The sequence below is a fragment of the Triticum aestivum genome, chromosome 5A, assembly GCF_018294505.1.
Source record: "Triticum aestivum cultivar Chinese Spring chromosome 5A, IWGSC CS RefSeq v2.1, whole genome shotgun sequence".
Lineage (NCBI taxonomy): Eukaryota > Viridiplantae > Streptophyta > Magnoliopsida > Poales > Poaceae > Triticum > Triticum aestivum.
Window position 1 is genome coordinate 260512338 of NC_057806.1, and position 26037 is coordinate 260538374.

Sequence of the window (26037 nt, forward strand, 5' to 3'; positions counted from 1 at the left end):
TTCTTGGTAGATCTCTTGTTTCTTTGTCCTCCAAGAAACAAAACTCGGTATCGTTATCCACCGCCGAAGCAGAATACATTGCCTCCAGTTCATGTTGTGCTCAGTTACTTTGGATGATCCAAACTCTTAAAGATTGTGGGATCTATGTGAAACATAGACCATTCCATTGTGACAATGAAAGTGCTATTAATATTGCTCATAATCCCATGCAACATTCTCAAACTAAGCTCATTGAAGTTCGCCATCATTTCATTCTAGATCATGTTGCTAAAGGGGGCATTGACCTTAAGCATGTTCGTACTGATAAGCAATTGGCATATATATTCACCAAACCGCTTGATTAGAAAGTATTTTTCCATTTGAGAGGTGAATTCAACATTATTGATGCTTCAAACTTGGAGTAGAAACTCCATTTGGATACATGCAAGGCATGAGCCTTTGACTAAGCCTTGATGTTTTTCTTATGATGATGATCATATGTCTTGGATATATTTGCACCCTTGCATGCCATCTAACCCTTGTAGGTACTTGGATGTATCAAAATCTATGAGATTGCAAACCACTCACATCTTTAGCAATCTCTACATCACCAAGTCTCTACAATATGGTGGCCGAAGACAAGTAAGCATGAAACCTTTCAACATATCATTTGAACATTTCTATATATATCAAATTTCATTTGGTATCAAATTCATGATTGTCAATTTGGATACACAAGTGCTCTTTCTTGTAATACTAACCCATGTAGGCAAATGAACTCAAACTACAAGTGGTGCTCCCAATCTTTGATGAGCTACAACAACCTTGAGCATCCCACACAAGATCAACTACATGATCAAGTTCAACACCACCACCCAAGGTATGTTATTCCATCTTAGAGAAGCTTTACCCCAAGTCATGGGTCAAAGCAACTCAACAAGATGCGAATACATCAAATGCTTAAACGAAAAATGGTAACCCATTTTGAGCTTAAATGGTGAGTATGACCTACGATCAAGTGTTTTCACTTGACTCCTCAGTCAATATACTCTAACATAGGTGACTTTGTCGCCGTCCAATTCTAGATGAAGTTCTCTAGTGTTTCTCTGTATTCTTGTATTTGTATCTTGAATATTTGTTTCCCTTCATCTAGATTTCTTTTCTTTTTCTTTGTTTTGTTCCGCATTCCCTGCATCCAATTCATTGCAAATCCTTCAGCTAATTCCTTGCAAATCCTTGTGAGATCTTATTTGCCTAGTGATCTGAGATGACAACTGTTTTCTCTATGTTGAACTCGGACACACCGGTTTGTCTCTTTCGGTCTAACCGAACCAATTCGGTGCCGCCAAAGTTAACAACTCGGTGTTACCGATTTCAATGCTGGGAAGACACTTTGTCATTTGCATCCTGCATAATTAATCCAGCTCCACTCGATTATTCTTGTCCTCTACCAGCATCACACTCTATATGCTGCTTTGCTCTGTGGCTCAAGGACCAGACCTATTTTGACTCACAATCTAGAAGATCCCTTCTTGGAAATTGATGTCAAAGTGGGAAAGAGAGATCACATCAAAGCTTATTCCCTTTAAAAGGGGGAGAGTACTTCAAAGGGGGAGAATGCTTAATCATATCAAACAGAGAGAGACCCCGGATGCTTGGTGTTCAAGAGGAGAGAAGTCACATGTCTTTAAAGGGGAAAGACATGTTAGTTTATTATATGTTTGTGCTCTAATTTTCTTGTCCCTATTTTCTCCCATTATCCAATATAAGATTCAGGGGGAGAAAGCTATCTAAGGGAAGGAAATTTTGAATTCATTGCATATCTTTATCGTTGGGGACATGTCTATATCCAATAGGAAAACCTAGTGCTCATTCTCTACATGTCATCCCAGTCTTGGTACTCCTGTGGTTTGTAGTTCTTGCTATGTTTGGTAGAAAAATCTGTGTTATCTAACCTTGCTTACTCAGGTTCATCTCTTCCTAAGACAGCTCAAGACCACAAGGTAAGCATACGGATCACATTCATGTGCATGATGATCTCCTGCTGATGTACATATTGTTTGCAAGAAGAAATCATGAACATGAAGCGACAATTCCTATATTCACATCATTTGCTCTGATGCATATAGCCAAAATACATGTAACTCATTGCTTGCTCTATCATGCCTATGCATTCACATGCTCTCATATTCCATAGTTACATATTGCATACATGTAGGGGCAGCCTATGCATGTTACATGTTCTTCCAAAGCTTTACTTGCCATTCTCTATATCTTAACCTAGAGCTTTGATGTATGTTGTCATCAGTTACCAAAAAGGGGGAGATTGAAAGCACAAGTGCTCCCTGGGTGGTCTCGGTAATTAATGTCAACATATCTCTTGTTGGACTAATATTTTCATCTAGTATATTTCAGATAAGTTCAACAAATGGAGTGGCATGGACAAGAGGATATGGAACCTCTGCAAGATGCTAAGAACAAAGGATTCGCTCAAGCTCAAAAGCTCAAGACTCTACATTTTCATTTTAGTGATCCAAGATCACATTGAGTCCATAGGAAAGCTAATACTATTAAAAGGGGATGAGGTGTTGCTAAATGGCCTGCTTGCTCAAAGTGCTTAGTGATATGCTCCAAAGCCCTCAACCACTTTCTCATATCCACATATGTCCCAAATAAAAAGTCAAACTCGGCCCCGCCAAAATATTCTATTCGGCGCCACCGAGTTCACATGACATAGCCCCTGCCAGAAACCCTAATCAATTCGGTCTCACCGATGGGATCTTGGTCTCACCGAGATGGGCTGGCAAACTCTCTGTTGCCTGTTGTAATTATTTTGGTCCCACCGAGATAAGCAATCGGTCCCACCGAGTTTTCCTGACCAACTCTCTGTTTTGCTTACTACCAAGATCGGTCCCACCGAGTTTGTGTAATCGGTCAAACCGAGATGAGGTTTTACCCTAACCCTAGCACATCGGTTCCACCGAGTTGATTGTATCGGTCCCACCAAAATGCCTACCGGTCACATTTTGAACTGAATCGGTCCGACTGAGTTTTTTGATTCGCTCCCACCGAGTTTAGTAAATTGTGTGTAACGGTTAGATTTTGTGTGGAGGCTATATATACCCCTCCACCCTTCCTTCATTAGTAAGGAGAGCCATCAGAATGTGTCTACACTTCAACATTCATTTTCTGAGAGAGAACCACCTACTCATGTGTTGAGACCGAGATATTCCATTCCAACCATTTGAATCTTGATCTCTAGCCTTCCCGAAGTTGCTTTCCACTCAAATCATCTTTCCACCAAGTCCAAATCTGTGAGAGAGAGTTTACTGTTGGGGAGACTATCATTTGAAGCACAAGAGCAAGGAATTCATCATCAACACACCGTCTATTAACTTTTGGAGAGTGGTGTCTCCTAGATCGGTTAGGTGTCACTTGGGAGCCTCCATCAAGATTGTGTAGTTGAACCAAGGAGTTTGTATGGGCAAGGAGATCGCCTACTTTGTGAAGATCTACCCTAGTGAGGCAAGTCCATCGTGGGCGATGGCCATGGTGGGATAGACAAGGTTGCTTCTTCGTGGACCCTTCGTGGGTGGAGCCCTCCATGGACTCACGCAACCGTTACCCGTCGTGGGTTGAAGTCTCCATCAATGTGGATGTATGATAGCACCACCTATCGGAACCACGTCAAAAATCCCCGAGTCTCCAATTGCGTTTGCACACTCCAATCCCATCCCTTTACTATCTTGCAAATTACATGCTTTACATACCGCTGCTCATATACTCTTGCCATGCTTGCTTGAATGTATTGTGAATGGTTAAACTTGTGCTAAAACTCCACCTTAACTTAAAGAAATTAAAAACTCCTACTTTTCTTTGCTAAGAGTCTATTCATCCCCCTCTAGACACCTCTTCTCGATCCCTTTCACGTGGCTACTCTTGGCGTTTTGGGAACGATAGTAACTGGACTTGCCTGCCTGCGGCCCACGACGTAGCTCCATCGACGGCCTGGTACGACCCACCTTCCGCATCAACAACACAAGACCCTTGTGAGGGGCCAAGCCTCGCGAGGCGGACGACGTCAAGACCTCTAGAAGGAGCGGCCTCCTCAGGCTGGCTGCTAAGGAGAGGAGATTTCTATGCAAGCCCTCACCTCATGAGGTTCGGATGATGCAAGCCACGATGACCAAGGCCGGGAGGGCGCCGGCGGGCGCAGTACAACAGTTTCCTCTTGGGTGCTAAGAAGGCAAGTGAAGGTGAGGAGTCCCGAGGAATTAGCTAAAGATTTCCATTTCCATGCAACAAGACCAAAGCGCCAGGATGGCAGGACAGAGGTCGTTGCCGAGCCCACCATGGTGTCATGAGCAGAAGCTTTGCAGGCGAAGACTGCCTTTCGTTAGGATAAGATGTACTAGTTGTCTCCCTTTGAATTTGGCCGTTGTCGGGTCGCTTCCCGCCTTCATTTTGGAGGAAGAGGACCAAGGCCACTATAAATATAGCATAGCCACCACCATAGAGGAGGACGGATCGATCAGACCATCCTTTCCCTCACCAACACAAGAACACACCTCCTGAGGTTGTTCTTCCAATGTACTTGTTCATCCTCAGCCCACCTTCAGGCTAATCCACCACAAAGTAGGAGTAGGGTTTTACACCGCAAGGTGGCCCGAACCTAGGTAAACTGCCTTGTCCCATTTCCTTCCTGTTCATCGAGCTAGGCCATGAGATCGACGAGTAGGCAGACTGGGGAGGTTGAGTTCTTCGCATGCACCCTAGAGTTCGAATCTATCCAGGGTCTGCGGAGCCCGGAATCCGACAGCATGTGTCGTGGTGGGTGCACGGCAAAATGCGAAGGGATGGATAATGAGAGGGATAGGATCGAGGGCACCGGTGGGCTCCGGAGGTGAGGTCGGCATGAGAGAGCGAGGGACGCAAGACATACCCAGGTTCGGGGCTCTACGGAGAGATAACACCCCTAGTCCTGCCGAGTGTGGTTTATATGTGGATGATACAGGCTTGCTCTTAGAGCTATTTTGTGGAGGAAGGAAGACAGGCTAGAGCATAGGCTGTTCCCTCTCCTAGTTTGTGTGTTCTACTGGTGATCAGATCGTATGTGCTCTCTCTCTCGTGCGTGGAGGCCTCCTGGGGGTTTTATAGGTCAAACCCCCAGGGTTACAATGGTAAAGTTACATGGCCGTGAGGCCGGGATGTCAGTGTCTAGGAAGCCGGAACTGGGACCCGGCAGTTACCAGGGTATGCAGGGTTCTCCAGGCGCAGGACCCGTGTGCCAGAGGGCACTATTCCCCATCTTGTCATGCGCCACGTAGCGGTTGAGCCGGCTTGGCTACAGTGGCGCATCGCCTGGTTGCCATCGGCTTGCGTCAGTAGGACAGGGATGCATTGTAGCCATGCCTGCCCTGGTTAGCAGGATTGGTGGTCCACTGTTGCCATGCTCGCACGGGTCAGTGGGGAAGGTGGGCCATTGTAGCCTTGTTCATCCCCTCATGGGGACTTGTTCGGTCGTACGCCTTGGACGGGACGGGAGCTGACCCGTGGCCGGGATGAGGAGCGTACTATCGTTGTGCTTGCTTGTTGATGAAGGCTTGACTTCCTGGGACCGACCGGCATGCACCAGTCAGCTTGACTAGCATTGCGGGACTTGGTCGTGTTGCACTGGAAATCCAGCCAAGGGCAATCCGGGTTGAGGGGCGTTGCTAGCCTCGATGTTTTGAAAGGGATCTGAGTTCCATTGCCTTCACGGGGTCCATCCCCACGACAGTAGTCCCCAAAGTTGTGAAGGATCACTGGCTTCAAGCAGGGGGCCTTCGCAGTTTCACCCCCTCAGAAGGCGGCTAATGTTGATGAAGCTAGTGGCCGCCAGGTCCGACAACACCCACTCTATGCCGGCTTCCGGAAGCCGCATCGCGGCAACCCAACATGGGCGGGAAACCGAAGGGTCCGCCGAATCTTTAAGAAGAAGGGACACACCTCCCGCGTCCCGATGCAGACGCCATGTGGCGAACAAGAGCAGGAGCGGTACTGCCAGGGCACGTGTGTGATGGGACGTTACAGCGGGCTGGAGCCCGCGACGCTGCCCTCGGCCCCCACGCGGGGATTTAATGTGGCGGTCATGGACGATTGCCCTTACTGATGCAGTTAATTCATGGAGGAATCATTCCCACACAATGCGGGGAAGTGGAATCGTGGGCAGTCGATCCCACTCCCCCATGCTCTCGCCGCGGTTATAAAATCGGGGGAGGGGTGGCAGAAATCACTCACGCTCGCGCCCCCTACCTCCTTCCTCATCCTTCGCCCTGTCTTCCGAGCCCGTAGCGCACCGCAGCACTCTGCCGCCCATGAGCGACGCACCATGGACGCTCTGCAGCGCTCAGCAACCACTCCAACTACTCGCTTAGCCGACATGCTTCTCTTTCCCCGCTACATTCACCGATGGTGAGAACCAAGGGGTCGTGGGAGGGGTCGTAGGTCACCGCAGATGATCTTTAGTATCTAAGTGATACGCGGTGGTTGCCACTGGCGACGGACGTGACCGTGCGCCTCCCGGGCGACGAGCTGGTGCCGCGGCCGGAGGGGGCCGAGCACGTGGTCTTCTTCTCCCACTTCAAGCGTGGGTTCGGCCTCCCGGCGAGCGACTTCTTCCAGTTGTTCTTGGATTTCTTCGGGCTCCTGCCGCATCACCTTGGGGCGAATGCGGTGCTACATCCCTTTGGGTTCATCACCCTGTGTTAGGGCTACCTGGGCATCAAGCCCATCATCAACCTCTGGGTCCGCTTCTTCTTGTTGAAGCAGTAGGGGTCGGCGGCTGTAGACATACGATCCTGGTCATATTTCCCTGGTCGTATGTCTACATGCATAGAAGCGGCTAAAGGAGGCGGTGCAGTTGCCGAAGGAGTCGATGTAGAGCGGCCAACAACACCGGTGGATGTCGCATAAGGTGTCGAAGTAGACCGATAACCACCACCTCCAAGTGGGCAAGCACCAAGCACCAAGGAACGAGGCATGTGCGAGACGGGATCAATGTACGGAATACCATCGAAAGACATTGGGTATCGCAGGAGAGGTGTACCCGACGACAGCATTGCACCTCTTTTTTTCTTTAACTTTTTTTTCTCCTCTTCTTTTTTCTCTCCTTTTTTTTGAAATAGACAACAACAGACTATAGGGCCTCAAGCCAGGCAACTGAACGAAGCAGGCCAAGTGGCAGAGTAGATCATGGCGCGAGTGTCACTACTAGGAAAAGGCTAATTAGTGGCACACCTGTTTTGGCCATTAATGGCGCACTACAGGTGCGCCACTATTAACACGCCACTAGTGTGCGCCATTAGTATCCTAGATAATAGTGGCGCACCTGGCAGTGCGCCATTAATATTTCGCCTGGTGCGCCATTACAATGCCTCCCAGGGGGCCATATTTACCTTGTGCTCTGGGTTACTAATGGCACACTTCTAGGTAATGTGACACTAGTATGTTTATTGCAATGCACCACTAAAGTGCAGTATGGTGCGCCACTAGTATGAATATTAGTATTTTTTTCTTTTTTGATATTTGCACAGATTACAAAATATATTACTACACAGAATATAGATGGCACAACATATAAACAGCAGATTTATCAAATACAAATAGAAGATTACTCTCCGAATAAAATTCATCATATTAGTCTCCGAATTCAAAAGACCGAACAAAGTTAGAACATTGCAAGTCTCGAGACCGCGAGTAGCGAGTTTGTCTTCACATTACAAGTCCATATCGATCATCTAAACTACCATCACATAGAAGAGAGCTGTGGTCATCACGATGAGCATCATCGCGATGAAACTGGTCCTCATCCGGTTCCTCCTACGCTCCCTCCTCTCTCCCGCTAGATAGCACACATATCTAGCTTCCGCCTCCTCCCTAGTGGTGTACCCTCATCTTCGACACTCCTCCCAGTCATCATAGACTCTGGGAACCTTACCCTTGTACACGACATACGACAACATCTCTATGCACTATACAAACAAAACCTTAGTAGCAATTCACAGACAATACATAAGCAATATATAAGTATGCAACAAAAGGATCGGAAGAGAAAAGCAACACATTAATAGCACAATTCATGGTCCTACTAATAAATAGCGTCGATTACATATAAGTTGAACGACTGTCCAAACCAAAGAGACATACAAGTTCATTAAAGTTTAATTACAACATGTGCTAATCGATATTTCAGAACTACATAGCATCACTACTTTTGACTTGACTCAGGGACTGGAGCGTGGATGAAGCCGCCGTCTTTCGTGATGGACATGAAATCGTGATCGTTGTCAGCCTGCATTTGTAGCGTTGTTTCTATTTCACTGTTGGACGGTTGATATCTGAGGTAGAACTGCCCCGAGGTATGTAGGACATCTTGATGGATGATTTCCGCAAACTCTGACTGGATGCGAAAGAATTCTTGTCTGAGGTCCACGTCCTAGATTGCCGACAAGCGTGCGGCCCAATCTTTGAGACTATTTGGTAGCAGAAGTTGATTATGGTCCCGTACGATCGCCCGCATGTGATGGAGGGCGTAGTAGGCATCCTTCTGACCGCCAGGTGGCTGCTTGACGCAGGGGAACGTCATTATGTGGGTGAACACGTGCTTGCCGTACCTATGAATCGGCCTCCTGAAGGTGCCTCCAGATTTGGCGTAGCCGGGGAGAACATCATCAAGAATTTTCTTGATATTTGTGTAGTCTTTATTCGACTGACGGCCTGAGTCGAAATACGTGGCCATGGAATAGTTGGGGCTTAAGAGGATGAGTGTGCAATGTGTGTCACTGCAGAAAACACATAATGTTAGAAAAAAAGAACGATCAAAATGTAAGAAATCATATGTTACGGGGCGGTGAGGGGATGACTTACTCGGGAAAGTAAGGCACGAGGAAGTTATATCTGGGTTTGCCAGAATGACGCCTTCGAGGTATGAACTCACGACTTGCCGGTCCCCAGCGCTGCCCAAGATCTTGGCACGCATGTAGAATGGGTCAACTATCATGATGTTCGGGGTCTTGTCTCTAATGGTCCGCATCTCCATACTCAGTGAAAATAGCCGAACAAAGGTGTAGTGCAGCGGATGAAGGTTAAACTTAGCGAAGATGTCATCAAACCACAGGACGATCATACCCCCGATGGCGCTATCGACAAATCCCTTGCCCTCTGGCACCTTGGCCATGAAACCGGGTATGCCACATCATTCTCGGAGAGACGCCGCTTCTCCAAAGAAAGAACATTGTCATGTAGACTCCGCATAGCACTGGTTGCAGCATTGAGCAGATTAGTCGGTAGCGTCGGCCTACCCACCACATGCACCCTCCTTGAGATATCCTTAGATGTAGGTGGCCCGTCCTGAGCACGGATCGTACTCGGTATTGGCTGGTTCGCACCCTTGTTATTCTTTCTTTTCCGTCCCTTCTTCTTCTGTTGTAATGGGATCGAGTTCTGCTCAGAGACAGCCTTCTTGAGTGTGTTGGGGCTGATAATATTTGGCACCTCGGCTATCTGAGGCTCGGTGAAGGCGGCAGCTGGAGGCGTCTCCTGAGAACTGAACACCAGACGACGCCTGTTGCAATTGGGTTTCTCTGCGGTACCAGCTAGATCGCGATCGTCTTTTGCAGGGTTTGGTTCTTGAGAATGATGCCCCAAGAATTCGTCACCATACCCATGTTCATTGAAGTACTTATCGACCCTGGTAAATGTACCATCGTCGTCGTTCGGATCCTGTGCCATATGCATGTCCGGATTGGCCATATGTTCGTCGTTGTCATCCGGTAGCGTTGCGGCGGTCTTGCCATGGCTTGGCGCCGGCACGACTGGCGGTGTTGTCTGTGGGGTGGTGTCCCCTGCCCCCAAACGAATCTAGCTCTTCGGCCAAAGCATGGACTAGCCTATGCAGGCGCTGAGGGTCATCACATCATCTTCGTCGACCCCAGGGGGTCGATACGGAGGTAACAAGTCGTCGCAGCCCCGCAGCACCCAAACCAGTTGAACCCTTTACACGTTGGGTGGCATTGGATTACCGTGGAACAGGCAGTTGTCCGGTTGAACGATTTTGGCCTTGGCAACATCGATCAACTCGCCGTTCACAAAGTGCAGGAGAGTGCATGGAATGTCGGCGGCGCCCTGCGAAAACATGTAGGGCGTCAGGGATGCCCAGTCAAAGGCAAGGAGATGAAGTCATCGGCCGAGAGGCTTAGTTACCGTGGTGGCGTCGAGCTCGGCTAATGTCGAGGCACCGCCAATGGCGGGCGTGGAAGTGACGGAGGGGCTGCTTGCTGCCGAGGTGCCGGCCGGCGTATTCTTCCCACACCCGGGTGCATTATGCTCCAATGTCGGCACCGACGCCGGAGACACCAATGCCGCCTCCGCCAGAGACACCAATGGCGCCGCCGGCGCATTGTGCGAGTTGCTGCCCGTGAAGCTGGGAATCAAGGGCGGACCCTGTTGGCCGCTCGCAATCCACGCCTGCAGCCCCTCAAGCAAGGTAGTCATGATGGCAGTGATCGTCGCTCCCAGTTGGTCTCACACTTGCTCTTCGACTATCTCCGGAATCCGTGCCACTTTTGCGTTGAGTTCTTGAACCTCGCGCTCCTGGCTTTCCGAGCTGGTCTTTCACTCCTTTCGCCCAGCGGTATAGTATTCCGACCATTTCGTGTACAAGCCTCTGCCGGCCACACGACCAACTGACGACGGCTTACTGAGCTTATCCTTGTTTTTCATTATGTTCAATGCCCTATTTAAAGGGGTGTTGAAAGGGGAGCTCTGAGACGACCCTGCGTTACTGCTTTCAGTGTCCTGCGGAAGGAACATGAACCATTTAGAAATTTGGCTTCATTAATTAGAATGCAACCATGTGGAGCTAATTATGCGAGGGTGTATTCCTTACCAGAACAAGCTCAAGCACCTTGGTCTTCGGATCCGTGGTAAGCTCCTTGGTTACCGGGTCAATCTTGTACCGGGCCCTGACATAGTTCTTGGTCTGTTGTCACGGTATTTCTCGAAGAGGGGCGGTAGGCCTTGCTCGGCACGTTCCGCATCCTCCTTGTCCCATATAGGTTCCGCCACTCTGTAACCGCCGGGACCGAGTTTGTGGACCCCTAAGTTCAAGTACCACATCTCTTTCCCCCACTGACTTGATTCCACGGTTGCGTTGCTCTCGCACTTGATCTTGAACTCCAGGTAGTGATCTTTTGTAACCTCCCAAATTTTCAATTTGGAATGTTATACAATAGATCATCACTGCATATCATATTTATTTGCCTTTTGGGTTGATCCTCGAAATTCTATGCAACTCAAGGACCCTCGGAGAGAGTTGGGGATTTCATTATTTTCATATTTGAGTTTTCTCAAATTTTGAAAATAGGATCATTTGATTTTATTTATTTTATCTCCAATTATTTCTATTATAAAAATATGAGAGAGGGAATAAAATGACTTTCCCAAAATAAAGAAATATTGAGGATTTAATAAAAAAATCAAATAAGGTTTTATTCTGGAGTTTTTTGTGGTTTTATTTGAATTTAGGAAAAATTCCATGTTTTCAAAAATTGCTTTTAGGGCCAAGAAAATGTTCATCCTATTCTAAATATTTTATTTAGATGGTGAAAATTTGTTCTGGCAATTTTAGATTTTTATTTATTTTTCTAGAATTTTTCTTAGTTTCGGCAAAATTGTTTAAAAAAAACCCCCCGCGCCTGACTAGGCGAAAGGCCCAGCCGAGCCAGGCCGGCCCGCCAGGCCACCGCCTCCCTCGCCGAGCTGTCACCGGACTCGAGAGACCGAGCCGGGCACACCTCCGTCGCCGACCCCCTCCCGAAGCAAGGCCCACCTCCCTCCTTAAATAGCCACCCCGGGGCCCCCTGGGAGACCCGAGCCGCCGAGCCGCTCCGCACGCCGCCCCGCCGCTGCTGCTGCCGCCGCACGCCGCCTGCGCCGCGAGTCGCCACCCCGCCGCGCTGCTGTCGCCCCGCCGCCGCCGCCCGGAGCCCCGCCGGACCGAGGCGAGGTAGCCGCCCCGCCGCCCGGTTTTCTGAGAAAAACCGATTCAGTTTTTTTTAAACCTAGCTTCGTTTTTTAATAGATCGGTTTTTTTCCGGTTTATTTATTTAGCAAGCGTCCGCTCGTCCATTCGTTTTAACGAACGTATTCATCGTTTAGTTCCAGAAAACGAACATTCGTTCGTTATTTTGTTCGTCGTTTTTCTTTTTCTTGGATTATTCCGCGATTATTTCTGATCGCAATTTCTGATCTGATTTTCGTTCTAGTTTATGTTTTTGCTCGTTTATCGGAATCAGGCGATTCAAGCGCTTGGAGTTTCATCTCGAAACCCTCTTTTCGTTTAACCAACTCAAACAAGTTTTTGCCTCTGTAAAATTTGACCTAGATCCAGAATAGTAAACGAAGCTTGTTTCTTTCGCCTTTTGTCTTTCGTTGCTTCATTTGATTTGATTCTTTTTGCCAATCGGAGTTCTTAAGTTGAACTATCTGGTTAGATCTCTTATTCGAGTTTTACCTGTGCATTAGATGAGCACTTATTGTATGCTTGTTTGTTTGCAATAGAGTACCCGAAGTGCACCGCTTGCTACTTCGAATCGCTAGGTTTTGCGGATCATCAGCAAGGCAAGTAACACTTTGATCATACCTCCTACTACATAGTTTTTATTGCATTAGATCAATCCCCACACCATTGCATGATTAGGATCTAATTAAATTGTGGGTTTGGGAAGTAGATGAGGTAGTACCTATTACCTGTTTTATTATGAAACCTTTGGGACTTACTTCTACATTTGCTTGTTATGCCATGCTATGCCAGTAGACGTGGATTGGGTGAGTGTATCCATGACAGATGTGAGATTTTTAAATTAATTGTTTACTTAAGGTGGCAACCTGAACACACATCTGGGTGGATTGAGGCACCTGGGTATTCCAGCGATTGCCTGTTTTTCTTTTGGACCGCCACCCAGGCTCAAAGGGATCATGAGATTATTCATACTAGAAACTTCCATGTGCAGCCACAAGCTACTATGGGATCTAACATAGTTGACTAAGTCATGCGAACTCTTACAGTGGTAGACTAGCAGATGTAGGGGATGTAGGTTGGTACAGTCTACCCGTTCGTAAGGTGCAAGCGCTTCTGAAAGACTATGTCTCGGTCATCCATTTCTCAAACATCATGTAGTGCGAGAATCCCAACGGAGGAGATCGATTCTTGTGGGGAAAAGTGTGCAAACCTCTGCAGAGTGTATAAACAAATCATGGCTAGCCGTGTCCCCGGTTATGGACATCTTGAGTATCCAGTACTTGGATTATCATGTGAATCTCATCATGTTACTCTAAATTAATTTTGTTGGGTTTTAATGATGATGCTTAATTGGGATTGAGAGGGTGTCTACACTCTCAATGTTTAACAACTACCATGATAGTTAAATAAAATTTATTCCTTTGCAGTAGGGAAAAATTGACTTTACGCAAAACTGTAACCATAGAGCTTACCGCCAGCCAAATATGCATGTAGTATAGCCTTATTCTTTCATTGCTCTCTATGTGTTACTTTGTCAGCATATTCCATGTGCTGACCCGTTTCGGGCTGCAACCTTCATGTTGTAGACTTTTCAGACGACGAGTAAGGTGCCTTTAGGTCGTGGTTCTATACTCAGTGATGCCGTTGGAGTTGATGGACTCACTTATCTTCCAAGCCTTCTGCTATTGTCGTTATTAGATGGCCTTAAGCCATATTTATTGTAATAAGTTCTCCTTTGAGACACTCGATGTAATAAGTGTGTGATTGCTACTCTGTTATAAATCCTTCAAGTACTGTGTGGTGTCAGCATTACCGATCCAGGAATGACACCAGAGCACAGAGATTGGACTGTTTGAGGTCTGGTCGCTACAAGATGGTATCAAAGCACACGCTGACTGTAGGACACGACCACTAAGCTAAAGCCCTAGATCACTATTCACACTTCTCATTCTGACTCCTCATCTTTTCTACTCTTTTAGGATGGTGGGTGCAAGGAACAAGTTCACACAGCCGGATGAAGATACACCCTTTGGACGTCACCTGAAGGAAGACACTAAGTACCTGAACATCGGAGTACCAATCTTCACCGGAACCTACAACGCAACTTTACCTGAAGAGGAGCGTTGGATGATTCAAGTTCAAGTTCCAGGAAGGACGTTCATGCCAGTCACCGAGGCCATAGAGTTTTCCTTTGATGCACCGACATGGAGTCTAGGAAGGAGCATGGTAGCTCACATCGCCATGGGATGTATTGGAGAAGTCTACCGCAATGATCTTAAGGATACTATCTACCAGATTTGTGGGTGCCGAGATGAGCACTGGGAGATGATCAGCACCAAGAAGGATAGATCAATTGCAGCTTTTATCTAGGAGTTGAACCAGTACATTCGACGTCAGGAGAACCAGAAGTGCGCCGACATGATATATCTGAAGAAGGCAAGAACAAGAATCAAGGAACTGGAGGAAGAACTCAAGGCTACACGTGAAGATTATGAAGAGGAAATCGAAGTACTAGTGGAGAAGAATGACGACCTGATCAAGAAGATCAGAATATTTATGGGAGGCCCTACACCAGTAGAAGAAGATGAAGAACCCAAGGAGATTCGCCCTGAAGACTACATCATCATCGAAGACACCGACTCGGATCCAGATGATAGTGATGATGACTATATTGATGAAGCTGGAGCAGATATCATGGAGTCTGCAACCGAAGAATATTTCTAGTAGACCACCTCATCGGTAGTAGTAGTAGTCCACCATGTAAATATAGTAGTTCGAGCACTTTTGCGATAGTTAGATCAATTGTATGCCCTTGTTTGATTGAATGAAGTGAATTGTTTGTTTTGCCTCATGTGCATGTGGGTAGTGTTTTCTCTCTAGACCGCCTCTATTCTTAATCTCCTCTTTTCTAAACCCTCAGATGCCTCCGAGATGTGACCCTGGATTTACCTTCCCACTGGAGCTCACTCAGTTGATCCAGCAGCAGAACACATTGATGCAGTTGCTAGTCCAGAATCAGAATCAGGGAACAACAACAACAACCCACCACCACCACCTGTGGACCACTTAGCCCGTTTTCTTAGGCTGAATCCGCCGGTGTTCTCTAGTAGCACCGAGCCAATAGTAGCAGATGATTGGCTCTGCAAGACAGCTAGGGAGTTGACCACGGCAGGATGCACATATGCGGAAAAGGTGAAGTTTGCCGCACATCAGCTTGAAGGACCCGAAACATCATGGTGGGAGAATTTCACAGCCACTTTCCCTATCGACACTATCACATGGGACCAGTTTCAGCAAGCTTTCTGTACTGCCCATGTTTCACCAGGAGCTATGGCCATGAAGAAGCGTAAGTTTCGCAACTTGCGCCAAGGAGGACGGACAGTTGGCCAGTATGTGGAGGACTTTAGTAAGCTAGCACGTTATGCCCCAGATGACGTTGCTACGGATGCGGCTAAACAGGAGAAGTTTCTGGAAGGACTGAATGATGAGTTGAGCACGCAGTTGATGGTAGCAACCTTTAACAACTACCAGGAGTTGGTAGATCGTGCTCTTATGATTCAAGGGAAACAACAGCAGATTGAGAACCGCAAGAGGAAGTATGGACAAGGGAAGTACAGTTCTGGAGCTCAGCAGAAGCCACGTTTTACCCCTAGACCGAGAGGACACTTTCAGTATACCCATGGAGGAGGTAGCTCGCACAATCATAATGGCCCCGAGAATGGTAATGGGAACGGAGGAAGAAACGGCCAGAACCATACCAACCCATCAACCCCAGCCAAGAGAGACCTGAGCCAAGTCACTTGTTTTTAGTGCCAGAAGACCGGACATTATGCCAATGAATGTCCTGAATCCTAGAGTGGAAATGGAAATGGAAGCTCTGGGAAGAAGCCGAACCCTTTCAATAGGGGACAGGTGAACCATGTTAACGTGGAGGAGGTTGAAGAGCAGCCGGATGCAGTAATCGGTAAGTTTTTGGTTAAGTCATTTACTGCACTCGTTCTTTTTGATACTGGTGCCTCACATTCATACATCTCAAGGGGATTTGTGGATAAGTATAAACTGCCAACCCACCCTTAGGTCACCCATGTTAGTAACCTCGCCTGGAGCAGAGTATATGGCTAGTCTATGGTGTGATCGGTTACCATTAAGGATTGGTAACTATGTATTTCCCTCGGACCTAATAGTATTGTAATCCAAGGATTGGATGTGATATTAGGCATGGATTGGTTATCGAAGTATGAAGGGAATATTGAATGCGCCAGTAATTCAATTTTTCTTACAACGCCAGAAGGAAGAAGGATCAAGTATGTATCCCGGCATGTGCCGAAGAGGACTCAAGTAAATTCCCTAACAGGAGTTGTGCAGGAGGAAGTACCAGTGGTAAAGGATTTCCCTGACGTATTTCCAGAGGAGTTGCCAGGCATGCCACCAGATAGATATATTGAGTTTTTAATTGAGCTTTTGCCAGGCAGAGGGCCAATATCTAAGAGACCATATAGGATGCCCGCAAAGGATTTGGAAGAGATTAAGAAGCAGATTAAAGAGTTATTGGATAAGGGTTATATTCGCCCAAGTTCTTCACCTTGGGGATCGTTGGTACTTCTAGTGGAGAAGAAGGATGGATCGTTAAGGATGGTTGTTGATTATCGAGGATTGAATGAAGTAACCATCAAGAACAAGTACCCACTACCGATAATCAATGATCTGTTTGATTGATTGCAAGGAGCTAAGGTATTTTCCAAGATCGATCTGCGACCAGGATACCACCAGTTGAAGATTCGAGAACAGGATATACCTAAGACAGCTTTTACCACTAGGTATGGGTTGTACGAGTATACCGTTATGTCATTTGGTCTGACTAACGCACTCGCATATTTTATGAACATGATGAACAAAGTATTTATGGAGTTCATGGACAAGTTCGTCGTAGTGTTCATTGATGATATCCTAGTTTACTCGAAGAATGAAGAGGATCATAAGGAGCATTTGCGTTTGGTACTTGGAAAGCTCAGAGAACATCAGTTATATGCCAAGTTTAGCAAATGTGAGTTTTGGTTGAAGGAAGTTGGATTCCTCGGACACGTTATATCTGGAGAAGGTATAGCAGTAGATACCACCAAGGTTGAAACTGTGACAAATTGGGAAGCCCCAACAACAATTGGAGAGATCCGGAGTTTTCTTGAACTCGCAGGATACTACCGGAGATTTATTGAAAACTTCTCGAAGATTGTGAAGCCTATGACGGAGTTGTTGAAGAAGGATACCAAGTTCAAATGGACTGAAGAGTGTGAGGCCAGTTTCCATGAGTTGAAGAAACATTTGGTTACATCACCAATGTTGATTTTGCCAGATCAGACCAAGGATTATGAGGTGTATTGCGACGCTTCACGTCGAGGACTTGGAGCAGTGCTTATGCAGGAAGGAGGAGTTGTATCATATGCCTCACGACAGCTTAAGCCTCATGAGTTGAATTATGCCACGCATGATTTGGAGTTAGCAGCCGTAGTGCATGCATTGAAGACTTGGAGACATTTTCTCATTGGAAACCATTGTGAGGTGTACATGGATCACAAGAGTTTGAAGTATATCTTCACACGGAAGGAGTTAAATCTTAGGCACAGGAGATGGTTGGAGCTCATCAAGGATTATGATTTGAGATTGCATTATCATCCTGGAAAGGCTAACGTAGTAGCTGACGCGTTGAGCCGTAAAAGCCATGTCAACACTCTAAGGATGGGAGATTTACCAAGAGAGTTAGCCGAGAATCTTCGTGAGCTATGCTTGGAAATAGTTCTGAGAGGCTATGTAGTAGCATTGGAGATTCAGTCTACTTTGATGGATAAGATAAGAGAAGCTCAAAGGACTGACAAGGAGATCGCTTCTATTAAGGAGAAAATGAGCAAAGGAAAAGCTAAAGGATTTCGTGAGGATGAGCATGATACCTTATGGTTTGAAGACCGTATTTATGTGCCTAATGACCCAGAGATCGGGAAGTTGATTCTGCAAGAGGCCCATGATTCACCATATTCGATTCACCCAGGAAATACCAAGATGTATCTAGTTTTGAAGGATACTTTCTGGTGGACCGTAATGAAGAAGGATATTGCGAAGAATGTAGCAGTTTGTGATGTATGTCATAGAGTAAAGGCAGAGCATCAGAAGCCATCCGGATTGCTACAGCCATTGCCAATACCCGAATGGAAGCGGGATAAGCTAGGCATGGATTTTATTACGGGATTGCCCAGAACTCGTTCAGGCTATGACTCGATTTGGGTAGTAGTCGCTCGTTTGACAAAGGTAGCTCATTTCATCCCAGTAAAGAGTACCTATACTAGTGCCAAGTTGGAAAAGATATACATGACCAGGATCGTATGTCTGCATGGAGTTCCAAGGAGCTTAGAGATCCAGGAGTATGTCGGAAAATATACCATGGAGTGCCAAGTTACAAATAAAAGAAAGATACCAGAAGCTAAAATTTCCACCATGCTTGCTAATTATACTTTTGAGGGTGGAATACCAAAGAAACTTGGAGATCCAGGAGTACCCACTATACCATGCTCCAATAAAAGAAACTATGTTAAAACTGCTTTATGTGATCTTGGAGCTAGTGTTAGTGTTATGCCTCTCTCTTTATATCATAGACTTGACTTGAATAAGTTGACACCTACTGAAATATCTTTGCAAATGGTCGATAAATCAACTGCTATACCTGTCGGTATTTGTGAGGATGTGCCTGTTGTAGTTGCAAACCTTACTATTTTAATAGACTTTGTTATTCTTGATATTCCCGAGGACGATAGTATGTCTATTATTCTTGGAAGACCCTTTTTGAATACTGTAGGGGATGTTATTGATTGCACTAAAGGCAATGTCACTTTTCATGTTAATGGTAATGAGCATACGGTACACTTTCTGAGGAAACAACCTCAAGCCCATAGTATCAATTCTATTGGAAAAATTCCATCGATTATGTTTGGAGGTTTTGAATTTCCTCTTCCTACAGTCAAGAAGAAATATGATATTCTTATTATTGGGGATGTGCATATCCCCGTTGAGGTAACATAGTGTTATTCGGAATTTCTCCGGTTCCATGTTATTCGGAATGAGTTTGTTAACAAGACCTGATCAACCTTGTTAGTGGATCCCTTTTGATGAGAATGAGATGGATGAAACTAGAAGGCACAACCTTCTGTACCCCACTTTTACTTTCTGTTATTTATATTAAATAAAATAAAAACAAGTATTTTCTGTCTGTTATCTGATTATCCGTGCAATATAAAAATACCCTGAAAATAAAAGTTCTCCAAATGCCCTGAAATTTAAATATGATTTTTCTAGAATATTTGAGAATATTTGGCACTAAGAACACAGCAGGGGGGTCATCCACCTGGCCACGAGGGTGGAGGGCGCGCCCTACCCCCTGGGCGCGCCCCCTGCCTCGTGGGCCCATGGTGGCCCTCCTCCACTTATCCTTTCACCCACACACTCCTTCTTCCTCCCACAAACACGAATAACCAGCTCAAGCATGAGTTCAAGCTCATCTTGCTGCCATTTTCGATCTCCTTGCTCAAAGTACCTCTCACAAAACTGCTTGGGGAGATTGTTCCTTGGTATGTGACTCCTCCATTGTCCCAATTAGTTTTTGTTCTAGTGCTTTATTCATTGCAAATTTGTGCTACCTAGGTGACCATGTTCTTGAGCTTGCATGTCAAATTTATATGGTTCCAAGTAGTTTTGATGCATGATATAGGCTCTAGGCACTTGTAGGAGTAGTTACTATCAATATTATTGAGTTTGGTTTACTTTTAATTTGAAGTTACTACAAAATTTCAGAATTTTTTAGAGGAAGAAATATGCTTAGGAAAATGTTCCAAGGTGGTTCTTCAAGAAAGCAAGGACCCAGGCTTGCACTGTGTGATGCTGATGAAGAGCCACCAAGGGACGCTCCGGTGCGTCCTTGTGAATGGCCTTATGAGAAATTTATGGATCGAGCGGGAATTAAGGAAGAATTTAACGCATATTTGCGTAACGGTGATCTTGTGAGCTTCGAAGAAGAGAAGTGCAGCCAGTATCACCATCTCACTAGTTCCTTTGTGAGGAGGTTTGAATTTTCATCGTCACGTAATTCTCCAACTGTCCTGTTTGATCTTCATGAAAATTCTTATACTATGGACTTAGAGGATTTTACCACTGCTTGCAAACTTCCACAATGGGGTAGTATCAGGGATCCTCGCAAATCTAAATTCAGAGATTTTCTTGCTAGTATAACTGTTGGGGAATCTAGAGATATAACACAAGCTACCATAGGGAGCATTCACTTTCCTGCTATACATTATCTTGCTCTCTTCATAGGTAGATGCATTAATGGTAAAGATGAAGCATGTCATATGTGTGTTCCTGACCTCAGTATTCTTAGGAGTGCTGTGTTAGGAGACAAATCTTATAATTTGGGAGCCATTGTTGCACGTAGGTTGCATCTTAATAGACTTAATGGAGATTTCTTTGGTGGAATTTATGCAACCCGCATAGCTAATTTTCTTGGTACAACCATACGTGAAGATGATATTGAATTACCTCCTGCTTACCTAGACTTTAATGCTATGGTTCACCACCAGTTTGTTGAGAGGAATGAATCACCTCTCTAGTATTGACTAATCTTTGACAGACGGCGTGCTGTACGTATTACTCTCCCTGATCCTACCTTCTTTGATAATCAAGCAAAAGGAAGATATGTTATTACCAGAGGGGAGGCAGATGAGTATGAGAGGAGAGTGGAGGCCGCTCGTTGCCACGCTGCAGCTCAGGAGGCGATAGCCGCTGCATCTCAGTACGACCCCAACTACTATTATGGATATCCGCCAGGCTAGCCGTGGCCATAGACCAACTTAGGCCAAAAGCCTAAGCTTGGGGGAGTACGTATTTCCCACCGACATTACATTTATGTTCACACACTCATTGCTAATGTCGGTGCTCATACTTTTTCATTGTATCATCCATGCTAGTTTACTTCCCTTTTTATGTTTTCTTCTTATGTGTTTAATAAACCTTAAGAAAAACCAAAAAAATAGTTGTAGCTTTTAATTAGTTTACCTTCCATGCTTGTAGTAGTGATTAAAAAGAAAACCCAAAAAGATTTTTTGTTCTTCTTTTGCTTGTTGGGAACTTTCCCGTGTAAATAGTTTTATTTCTTTTATTTTCTTTGGGGTCGATAGGAGAAGACCATGATTAAATTGTTGAAGTGGCTCTTCTATGCATAACTGTTGATCTGACAAAAGAGCCCATATTGCCTTGTCTTCTCCTGTTTATTGAATCCTTGCTGATTCTAGCTTAGTCCAATGCATGTGCACTATTATTATTATTCACATCATTCGGTCATGCAAGTGAAAGGCAATTATGACGATATATGATGGACTAACTGAGACGAGAAAAGCTGGTATGAACTCGACCTCTTTTGTTTTTGTAAATATGATTAGTTCATCGTTCCCGATTCGGCCTATTATGAATAAACATGTTTGCAATGGCAACTAGAGATCATAGTTCTTTTGCCATGCTTGATTAGCTATGAGTTATAATGGTTTACCTTCTGTGCCAACATGCTATTAAAATGGTTATGATGTGGTATGATAGGGTGGTATCCTCCTCTGAATGATTTAAGTGACTTGACTTGGCACATGCTCACGCATGTAGTTAAAACAAAATCAACATAGCCTTCACGATATTTATGTTCATGGTGGACTATATCCTACTCATGCTTGCATTCAGTGTTGATTAATTTTAATGCATGTTCATGACTGTTGTCGCTCTCTAGCTGGTCGCTTCTCAGTCTTTTGCTAGCCTTCACCTGTACTAAGCGGGAATACTGCTTGTGCATCCAACTCCTTAAACCCCAAAGTTATTCCATATGAGTGCACCATACCTACCTATATACGGTATCTACCTGCCGTTCCAAGTAAATTTGTATGTGCCAAACTCTAAACCTTCAAATAAATATCCTGTTTTGCATGCTCGAATAGCTCATGTATCAACTAGGGTTGTGCGAATCTTCCATGTTAGGCGGGTTATTCTCAAGAGGAGTGGACTCCGCCCCTCACTCACGAGAAAAATGGCTGGTCACCAGGATGCCCAGTCCCATGCTTTATGCAAACTAAATAAAAATAATTGCAAACAAAACTCCCCCTTGGACTCTTGTTAGTTGGAGGCACTCGTTGTTTCGAGCAAGCCATAGATTGATGCTTGTTGGTAGAAGGGGGAGTATAAACTTTACCATTCTGTTTGGGAACCGCCTATAATGTGTGTAGCACGGAAGATATCGCCATCTCTTGGTTGTTATGTTGACAATGAAAGTATACTGCTCAAAATATTATTCATCTCTGTTTCAAAACCGAGCTCTGGCACCTCTACAAATCCCTGCTTCCCTCTGCGAAGGGCCTATCTATTTACTTTTATGCCGAGTCATCATCCTCTTATTAAAAAGCACCAGTTGGAGAGCACCGCTGTCATTTGCATTCATTATTGGTAGTTTACATTGGGTATGACTTGACTGGATCTCTTTTACCATGAATTACAATGTCTAGTCAGTCCTTGATCTTTAAAGGTGCTCTGCATTTATGTTTTGCGGTCTTAGAAAGGGCTAGCGAGATACCATCTTGTTATATCATATTATGATTGTTTTGAGAAAGTGTTGTCATCCGAGATTTATTATTATTGCTCGCTAGTTGATTATGCCATTGATATGAGTAAACTTGAGACCTAAGCATTATTGTGAATGTGGTTAGTTATAATCGTTGTTGAAAACTTGAATGCTGGCTTTACATATTTACAACAACAAGAGCAAACATAGTTTATACAAGTTTTTCTTTATCACTTTCAGTTTATCAACTGAATTGCTTGAGGACAAACAAAGGTTTAAGCTTGGGGAGTTGATACGTCTCCGTCGTATTTACTTTTGCAAACACTTTTGCCCTTGTTTTGGACTCTAACTTGCATGATTTGAATGGAACTAACCTGGACTAACGCTGTTTTCAACAGAATTACCATGGTGTTATTTATGTGCAGAAACAAAAGTTCTCGGAATGACCTAAAACTTCACAGAACACCTTTTTGGAAAATATAAATAAACCTTGCAAAAGATGAAGGCTAGGGGGCCCACCACCTGTCCACGAGGGTGGGGCGTGCCTGCCCCCCCTAGGGCACGCCCCCTACCTCGTGGGCCCCCTGGAGCTCCTCCGACTCCAACTCCAATTCTATATATTTGGTTTCGGGGAGAAAGAATCAGAGAGAAGGATTCATCGCGTTTTATGATACGGAGCCGCCGCCAAGCCCTAAAACCTCTCGGGAGGGCTGATCTGGAGTCCGTTCAGGGCTCGAGAGAGGGGAATCCGTCGCCATCGTCATCATCAACCATCCTCCATCACCAATTTCATGATGCTCACCGTCGTGCGTGAGTAATTCCATCGTAGGCTTGCTGGACGGTGATGGGTTGGATGGGATCTATCATGTAATCGAGTTAGTTTTGTTAGGGTTTGATCCCTAGTATCCACTATGTTCTGAGATTGATGTTGCTATGACTTTGCTATGCTTAATGCTTGTCACTAGGGCCCGAGTGCCATGATTTCAGATCTGAACCTATTATGTTTTCATCAATATATGAGAGTTCTTGATCCTATCTTGCAAGTCTATAGTAACCTATTATGTGTTATGATCCGTTAACCCCGAAGTGACAATAATCTGGATACTTACCGGTGATGACCGTACTTTGAGGAGCTCATGTATTCACTATGTGTTAATGCTTTGTTCCGGTACTCTATTAAAAGGAGGCCTTAATATCCCTTTGTTTCCGTAAGGACCCCGCTGCCACGGGAGGGTAGGACAAAAGATGTCATGCAAGTTCTTTTCCATAAGCACGTATGACTATATTCGGAATACATGCCTACATTATATCAATGAACTGGAGCTAGTTCCGTGTCACCCTAGGTTATGATTGTTACATGATGAACTGCATCCGGCATAATTCTCCATCACTGATCCATTGCCTATGACCTTTCCATATATTGTTCTTCACTTATTTACTTTTCCGCTGCTATTGCTATCATCACTACAAAATACCAAAAACATTACTTTTGCTACTGTTACCTTTTGTTACCATTACCACTACTATCATATTACTTTGCTACTAAACACTTTGCTGCAGATATTAAGTTTCTAGGTGTGGTTGAATTGACAACTCAGCTGCTAATACTTGAGAATATTCTTTGGCTCCCCTTGTGTCGAATCAATAAATTTGGGTTGAATACTCTACCCTCGAAAACTGTTGCGATCCCCTATACTTGTGGGTTATCACTTTGTCTCGTCGTTATACTATGCTTTCACAACTTGACTTTAAAATATTTGGTTTGGAGGCCATCAAAGATAAATATATGCATGATGCTGAATTTCAAGATGTATTGCAGAATTGTAAGGAAGGGACAACTTGGAACAAGTTCGTTCTTAATGATGGATTTGTGTTTCGTGCTAACAAGCTATGCATTCCAGCTAGCTTCGTTCGTCTTTTGTTGTTGCAGGAGGCGCATGGAGGAGGATTAATGGGACACTTTGGCGTCAAGAAGACGGAGGATATACTTGCTACACATTTCTTTTGGCCAAAGATGAGATGAGATGTTGAGCGTTTTGTTGCTCGCTGCACTACATGTCAAAAAGCTAAGTCATGACTCAACCCTCATGGTTTATATATGCCTTTGCCTGTACCTAGTGTTCCTTGGGAGGATATATCTATGGACTTTGTTTTAGGTTTATCTCAAGCAAAGAAGGTGAGGGATAGCATATTTGTTGTCGTGGATAGATTCTCGAAAATGGCACACTTTATACCAACTCATAAAAGCGATGATGCTGTTAATGTTGCTGATTTGTTCTTTCATGAAATTATTCGCTTGCATGGTGTGCCAAATACTATTGTTTCAGATCATGATACTAAATTTCTTAGCCAATCTTGGAGATGTTTATGGGCTAAATTGGGGACTAAACTGCTTTTTAGTACTACTTGTCACCCCCAAACTGATGGACAAACTAAAGTAGTCAATAGAACATTGTCTACTATGCTTAGGGCTGTTTTGAAGAACAATAAGAAAATGTGGGAAGAATGCTTGCCTCATATTGAATTTGCTTATAATCGTTCATTGCATTCTACTACTAAGATGTGCCCTTTTGAAATTGTGTATGGTTTCCTGCCTCGTGCACCTATTGATTTGTTGCCTCTTCCATCTTCGGAGAAGGTTAATTTTGATGATAAAGAACGTGCTGAATTGATTTTAAAAATGCATGAGTTAAGTAAGGAAAACATTGAGCGTATGAATGCTAAATATAAACTTGCTGGAGATAAGGGTAGAAAACATGTTGTGTTTGCACCTAGAGATCTTGTTTGGTTACATTTGCGTAAGGATAGATTTCCTAATTTGCGCAAATCAAAGCTAATGCCATGTGTTGATGGTCCTTTTAAGGTGTTAGAGAAAATAAATGATAATGCATATAAACTTGAGCTGCCTGCAGATTTTGGGGTTAGTCCCACTTTTAACATTGCAGATTTGAAGCCTTATTTGGGTGAGGAAGATGAGCTTTCATCGAGGACGACATAATTTCAAGAAGGGGAGGATGATGAGGACATCAATACCATTGTTACACCCACAACCCCTGCTGCTATACATACTAGACCAATTACTATAGCTCGCGCACGCCAATTAAATTATCAGGTACTTTCGTTTCTTGGTAATGATTCTGATGTTCATGAGAATATGATGCTGCCTAAATTGGATACATTTGTTTTGCTTACAAATGAAGGGCCTGGCATGGATAAGAGGGATGAACACTGGAGCAAGACCAAGCATGGAGATGATGGCATGCACAAGGGGATCTAGAACGGAGTTACAAGTGATGATTTCAGGACTTTGAAGCCACCCTAAGGAGTGCATGAAGCCTTGGACAAAATATACAAGATGCCACTTCAT